Genomic DNA, 7,242 nt, shown 5'->3' on the forward strand with positions numbered 1-7,242 from the left:
TGGAATGGGCATGAGGTATATGTCATGTAACCTATGTCACAGAAGATCAATGCAAGATATGTTCATGGTGATATGGTAGAATACTTAATGCTTAACCAGCTAGTTAATCATTTTTTAAACTGTCATGCAGTTTACAAGTCATCATCTATCACTTTAATGGCACCCTGCAACATAATAGGAGTGAAATAACCTGTTCATACTTGCAGTGATTATGAACGTATCTAATTCAGGCCCCACAAGTCCTTAGGATTTACTCGCCATTTTCTAGGTTACATTCAGGTGCTTGGCAAATATTATAATAATACGTAGAAACATAGAAATCAGTGTAGAAGGAAGCCTTTAGGCTCCATAAAATCCTCACTGGTTCATGGAGCAAGGAGATCAATTCAATTCCATTGCCCTGCCTTATCCCCACACCCTTTCAAGCCCCTTTGCTTTATTTGTCCCTCTCCTTCCCTCTTGAAAGCTATAATGGACTCCGCCTGCACCACTCTACTTGGCAGGGTATTCCACAACCTAACAGCGCTCTGGGCGAAACAATTCCTCCAAAGTTCTCTTTTTGCAGACTATGTAACTGTGCCCCTAGTTACTGACTCCCCTATCAATGGAAATAACTTCTCACTATCTACCCTGTCTACTGCCACCCCTCCACCCCATCCCCACCACCCCATAATTTTGTACTACTATAGGTTCAACATATTATTGCATTCAGATTTTGAGACAGAGAGGATAAAGGGATAACATAAGTGAGGAAGATGGTAATCTTTGAAATCGACCCTAAGGAGTGTACTTCTTGGGCAATATGGCCATTTCCTGTTTCTAAAATATACTGTTATGTTCCTAAGATGCTATTTCAAAAATATGTATCAGATAGTAAAATGAAGATAATTATGAACATGTTTTGAGATTCCACTCAGAAATGGGCAGTGCATCAATAATAATAATAATCCTTGCATTTAGTATAGCACTTGTCATGTCTTCGAGACATCTCAAAGCGCGTCACAGAATATACTATAAAGTGAATTGACTTTATATGTGTGGGTGAAATGTGGCAAACAATTGTGCGCAGTGTCCCACAAACAGTCATGGATTGAATGACCAAATTATTATTGTTGTTTTTTTTGAGGGATTATTATCCCCGGAAAAGCGATCTGCCAATCGACTAACAACCGGGTTTCTACTTATTGCTAGATAAACAGAGGCGTGTGGAGTAAGGAAATTTGCCCAGTGTTTTGCGCTGCCGGGAATAGAACCCAGGTCTCTCACTTGCACGGCGAGTACTCTAACTACTGAGCAACTGGACTCCAATATATGGTCTATGCAAATAAATGAGACTGGGCAGGTCTTGAGCACATTGGTGCTTCCCCCTCTAGGCAGCTCATGGTGCATGTTTATAATAATAATAAACAACAGAATAAACGTTGATTTTGATTAATGTCTCATGTTGAAATGTCTCATAGGCGCATCTCAGAATGTTGTAATTACACTTTGTAAATTGTACTCAAAGAGCCATGAGTGAATAACCATTTATTTTATCCAGGAAATTGTTGGCCAGAGCATCAGAGGAAACCGCCAGGGTATTGAGAATGTCCAACTGAACAAACAAGATAGGGACTCAGTTCAATGTCTCGTGCAATATAAATTTACATTTATATAGTTGTCCCAAGGTGTTGGACAGTCCAGGGTGTGCACCCGAGCTGAGGTGGGGGCTGACTGGGTGGGGAGTAAGAGGGGTGATGGGGATAAGATGGCCAAAAGCACTGCCAATGTGCAAGGTCTTCAGGCAGACCTTGAGGGAGGTGAGAGAAAGGGCAAGTCGAAGGGATTCTGGGATGAAGCTCCAGAGAGTAGGAGCAGATATGCTGAAAGCCCAGTCGCTGATGGTGGAAAGCATGGTGCGGGGCGGTGGAACGTGAAATACCATGCTGGTGTTGGGCCGAGTGGAGGGAGTGACTGAGTTAGCAAGGTTTGGGAAGACTGTGGAGGGATTTAAAGGTTAGAATATACTTTGGCTGAGATTTTACACCAAGGTCCCATATGCTTGTTATGGTAGATGTTAAAGGTCACGAAGATATTTGTTGTGTTCAACATAATCCAATATAATTTACACTTATATAGCGCTTTGAACATGAAAGGCAATATATCAAATGGAAGGCTTATTATTAAAATAATTATTAATGCAGTGTAGATCACTCCATCGAGGTTGTTTCTGAGTCATTTTATTATTTTTAATATTATTATTATTGCTGCTTGTGCTCTGAAACGTTGAAGTGAGCTGTGCTGTACAATCATAACTAAATGGAGTGCACAGATCTTTACTATCCAGTAATAAATGTCTTTCATACTACTACTAATAATAATAATCCTTGCATTTGATATAGCGCTTTTCACGTCTTCTAGACATCTCAAAGCGCTTCACAAAATATATTGTAAAGTGAATTGACTGTATATTTGTGGGCGAAATGCGGCAGCCAAATTGCACACAGCAGTGTCCCACAAACAGTCATGGATTGAAGTGACCAATTTATTTATTTTTTTCTTGAGGAATTATTATTAGCAGTCATTCCCTCCACTCGGCAGACACCAGGATGCTTCACATTCCAACTATAATATATTCATTATGATGGAAAGACTGCTCTTACCCACAGCAAAATTCAAGTTTTGTACCTGTTAGTTGGCATATCTTTTCAAGACGAAAGTGGTATGGTTTTGAATTATATCTGCCAGATGTTTTATAAGGAGTCAGAAGGTTGTGGGTTCAAGCCCCTTTTCATATATATTTGAGAATTTGTAAGTATTCCTGGATAAGGGAATTTCTTTAAAAATAAATTTCTATGGAAAACATTTGCAAAGTGCATTGGAAAGAATGAAGCTGCATAAAAGAAAAAAGGTTCTACATTCCATTTTTGTCTCTTGTTTCAATCTGTGGAAATAATGTTTGATGGAGCAAATACTTTGCAAAATATAGTGGTTTCTGTGTCATTAGTTGAGAGAGGGGAGAAGAGGAAAAAGGAATGTCTGAAGAGTAATAGGTGAAGGTGGAATTGTGGAGAGAAATTGATATTCTGGAGTTTTGCCCTATTATATTTTGAGATTATCCATGTAGATTCTCAAATCCCAGAGAGGAAACCGGTGGACTCCAGATTAGTTGTGCAAGGTCATTGGTGGGAGCATGCTTGATAACTTAATAATATATTTTCTCATTCTATTTGTTCTAAACATTGCAGAAATGAGAAGTCTTGATGCATGTTTATTAATAAAGCCATAACATTCCATCTGTGAGTCTTACATAAATTTACACATTCAAAACAAAATAATACAGTATTTAAGCGCTTTGAGCACTCTCCCATTGTGAAAGGCGCTATATTAAATATAAATTTGTATTGTATATTATATTAATAATAATTTGGTATTGGGCCTTTCACTCAAGAAAATATCCCACAGCACTTCATATATTGCAAAGTACAATATCAGTTTAATGTCTCATCCGAAGGGCGGCACCTCCACACTATAAGCACTGCATTGGAGTGTCAACATGGGGCTTGAACCCACACCTTTGTGACTCAGAGGTGGAAGTGCTACCAACTGAGCCAGGCTGACACATATTCTTCCTTCAGTAAAAGTATTATAAGAAATAGTCAGCAAAACTCAATAATATGTTTTACAAAGAAACTTGTATTCCTTCCTCCAGTCAAGCAAAACTGTTTCAATACCCATCAATCATATCCCTCTACCAATGAATACATTTAATGCATCAAATGAAATGCTAACAATGAATTTGGAAGCTCAATAGGAGTAGAAGGTCTAACTCAAATTGGTAAGAATGGTAGTAAGACCCAAAGCTAATCTATGTTAAAGAATAAGCAATCACTTGGAGAAAACTGTTCCACACATTGCACAAGTTAATCAATAATACTTTTTTGAGGTAATTATTGACACAAACCAAGATGAAAGTCGCACAGAGGAAATAATTCATTCAATTATATGGTTATCAGCATTAAAGTACACAACACAAACAAATACTGGTATCTACACATTAGGACATGATTGGAGAACCAAAGTACATGTTGCCTACTGTATATTTGTACTGGCAGTGTGAATATGAAATGGAAAAATCCAAGGTTGGTGAATCAGCAGTGGAATATAATACATACATTTGGCAAGGATGGTAAATAATCTAATAAACATAGGATCATCCCCGGCATAGGGGCATAGTACATTTGGTCCAATCTATTCTATATGCCTGACCTAGCAATGCTTGTTAATACTTAATCCCCAAAATGGAATGTATTGTACTTCCCTACTTTTCCATACTGAGATGTCCTATCCTAGCACAGAATGACAACTGATCAGAGATTGCTTATTAGAATATATTATTACTAATATATGATACTACTAAGAATTCTTGCATTTGGTATTGCGCCTTTCACGTCAGGAGGACACCTCAAAAGCTTCACAGGTTTCACTGTGAAGTAAAGTGACTATATTTTTATATAATTGCAGCAGCCCATTTGCACACAGCAATGTCCCACAAAAGAATCATCAATTTTGTTTGGGGCATTGTTGGCCAGGACACTGGAAGAAATTCCCATCTGTTTTCACATAGTGCCAATGGATCTTTAATGTCTACCTGAACAGACAGATGGAGCCTCAGTTTAACATCTCATCCAAAGAATGACATCTTCGATAGTGTAATACATCCCCCATCACTGCATTGGAGTGTCAGCCTAGCCTAGGAGTTTGGGGCAGTGGAACTTTTTCCCCAATTCCTAGACTGTTCTGATTGACACCTGTCCATTCATCCCAAATTTGCCATGCCTTTCTGCAGTTGAACATCAACAAGACTGAATCCATATTGCATGGCTCTCACCAGCACCTAACTTTGCTTCCAATTCAATTAGCCTCCTTGTTCAGAATGAATCAGTGGTGTGCAATCTTTACAAAGTTCACGTTAGAGTGATATCTCAAAACGTTTAACAGGAGAAAGTGCAAAGTGTTGTGACTGCATTTTGTGGGCAGTAAGGTAAGGGTGTAAACATGCAATACTCTGGAACATGACCATCACCGACATTGTTTTCTACACTCTCTAGAACATTGCCACGTATACCCTTATCTCACCTTTACTGTTGCTGAAACCATTATCTAAGAACATAAGAACATAAGAATTAGGAGCAGGAGTAGGCCATTCGGCCCCTCTAGTCTGCCCCACCATTCAATAAGATCATGGCTGATCTATTCTAACTCCACCTACCCCACTTATCCTCATATCCCTTATTCCCTTTATTCATAAGAAATCTATCAATCTCAGTCTTGAATATGTTCAAGGACTGAACATCTACAGCCCTTTGGGGTAGAAAATTCCATAAATTTACTACCCTCTGAATGAAGAACTTTTTCCTCAGATCAGTGCGAAAGGGCTTACTCCTAATTTTAAGACTGTGACCCCTGGTTATAGTTTCTCCAACCAGGGGAAAAAGTCTCCCACTATCTATTCTGTCGTGCCTCTTTATAATCTTATAGGTTTCTATAAGATCACCTCTCATTCTTCTATATTCTAGAGAATATAGGCCTAAATTGCTCAACCTATCCTCATAACTCATCCCCTCATCCCAGGTACCAACTTAGTGAATCTACGTTGTACCCCCTCCAAGGCAAGTACATCCTTTCTTAAATAAGAAATTAAATAATCTTCTTTACCTCAAATATAGATAGCTGATTTTCTCTTTCTGAGTACAGAGTATTGACGTCAATAGAAGCACCCCCTACTGGCCTATTTAACAAACTAGGGATCAAATCTGGGATATTTTCAGTCTGTCTAACTCAGTTATTCACTAAATAAACTTGCTGAGCCAACCAGGGATTTTGTGAAGGCTTTATGAGACGATTTGTGGCCTCTCGAAACACACAGCAAAGAGAAGCAAATTATTTAAAACTGTTCTTTTTTCCCCAACGTTCACATAATAGATGTGATAATCACAATAATAGAGACATCTAACACGAATGCACATTTATAATAAGGTAAGTGTTCTCAGTACGATAAGCCAAGAGTAAAATCACAAAATGAATGAGTGTTTTACAGCAGTGCACAATCATCTCTCTTTTTGAATGGAGAAAAGAGCTTGAATGGGAGTGATAACAGCGACATCCAGGTCAACTGCTTATTTCCTAACTTTAAAAACAGGATTTAAAATTGCCTAAAGACCTAGTGGATTAACGCATCACTCAGTGATGGACTAAGTTACTAAACTAGAAGGTCACTGGTCTGTGCTGAGTTAGCTGATCTAAGATGAAGCAGCAGTTGGGTACTATAATTGGCCCGAGCATTTCTAGGTTAGACATCAGAAAAATCAGCCATGGTTCCTCCTCTTTATTGCTATCTAGTGGCACATCCATTCTGAAAGTGTGCATGTGGCCATTGGCATTTATAGAACTGAGCTTGTCAATTGATATCTTCCACAGTCACATACTTATTATTAAAGTTCCCACATGATGAAAAGTCAATTCAATTAAGGATTTTTGGTGCCAGGAGATAAGGAGGAAGAATAAATAGTATTATTGAAAAGACAGTACCTGAAAGAATAACTGAAGAAAGCATATCAAATCCAATGATTGATTATTCATTAAATTATTAATTGTGATTATTCCCCCTGAAAACCCTTTCTCCCAGAGCCTGCTGATATAGGCTTAATGGTTTTTGATCTTTTACACTATGGCTCTTTGTGGGACCTTGCTATGCAAAAATTCATTGCCAATTTTATAAGGGGGATTTTGGCCAGGGATTTTTGAGATCTTTAATGTCGCCTTGAACAAGCAGACAAGAACCTTGATTTAACATCTCATTTGAGGAAAGGCACCTCCAACAATGCAGCACAACCCCAGCACTCTACTAGTGTCAGGCTAGACCATGAATTCAAAGTGCTGACATGGGGCTTGAACACACAGACTTCTGACTCAGAGGCAAGAGTGCAACCAACTGAGCCAGGCATTGTTAAATGCATTACAATCAATTATATTGACTGGCAAAGATCACTGATCAATAATAAAACCTTGCATTCTGGGATTCACTTCAGTTGCCACATCTCAGTTGCCATGTCATCAAAATGAATATTCCAACTTGTTCTGTTACAGGTATTGTGTTGATGAACACCTCTGTCTAAGCCTTAGGCATTGATAGCTTTCTACTCCCCATTTTAGAAAACAAAAGCCATTCATTACAACCATGCGGATACTCAAGAACAAGCT

This window comes from Callorhinchus milii, unplaced genomic scaffold (assembly GCF_018977255.1).
Source record: "Callorhinchus milii isolate IMCB2004 unplaced genomic scaffold, IMCB_Cmil_1.0 Scaffold2, whole genome shotgun sequence".
NCBI classification, from domain to species: domain Eukaryota; kingdom Metazoa; phylum Chordata; class Chondrichthyes; order Chimaeriformes; family Callorhinchidae; genus Callorhinchus; species Callorhinchus milii.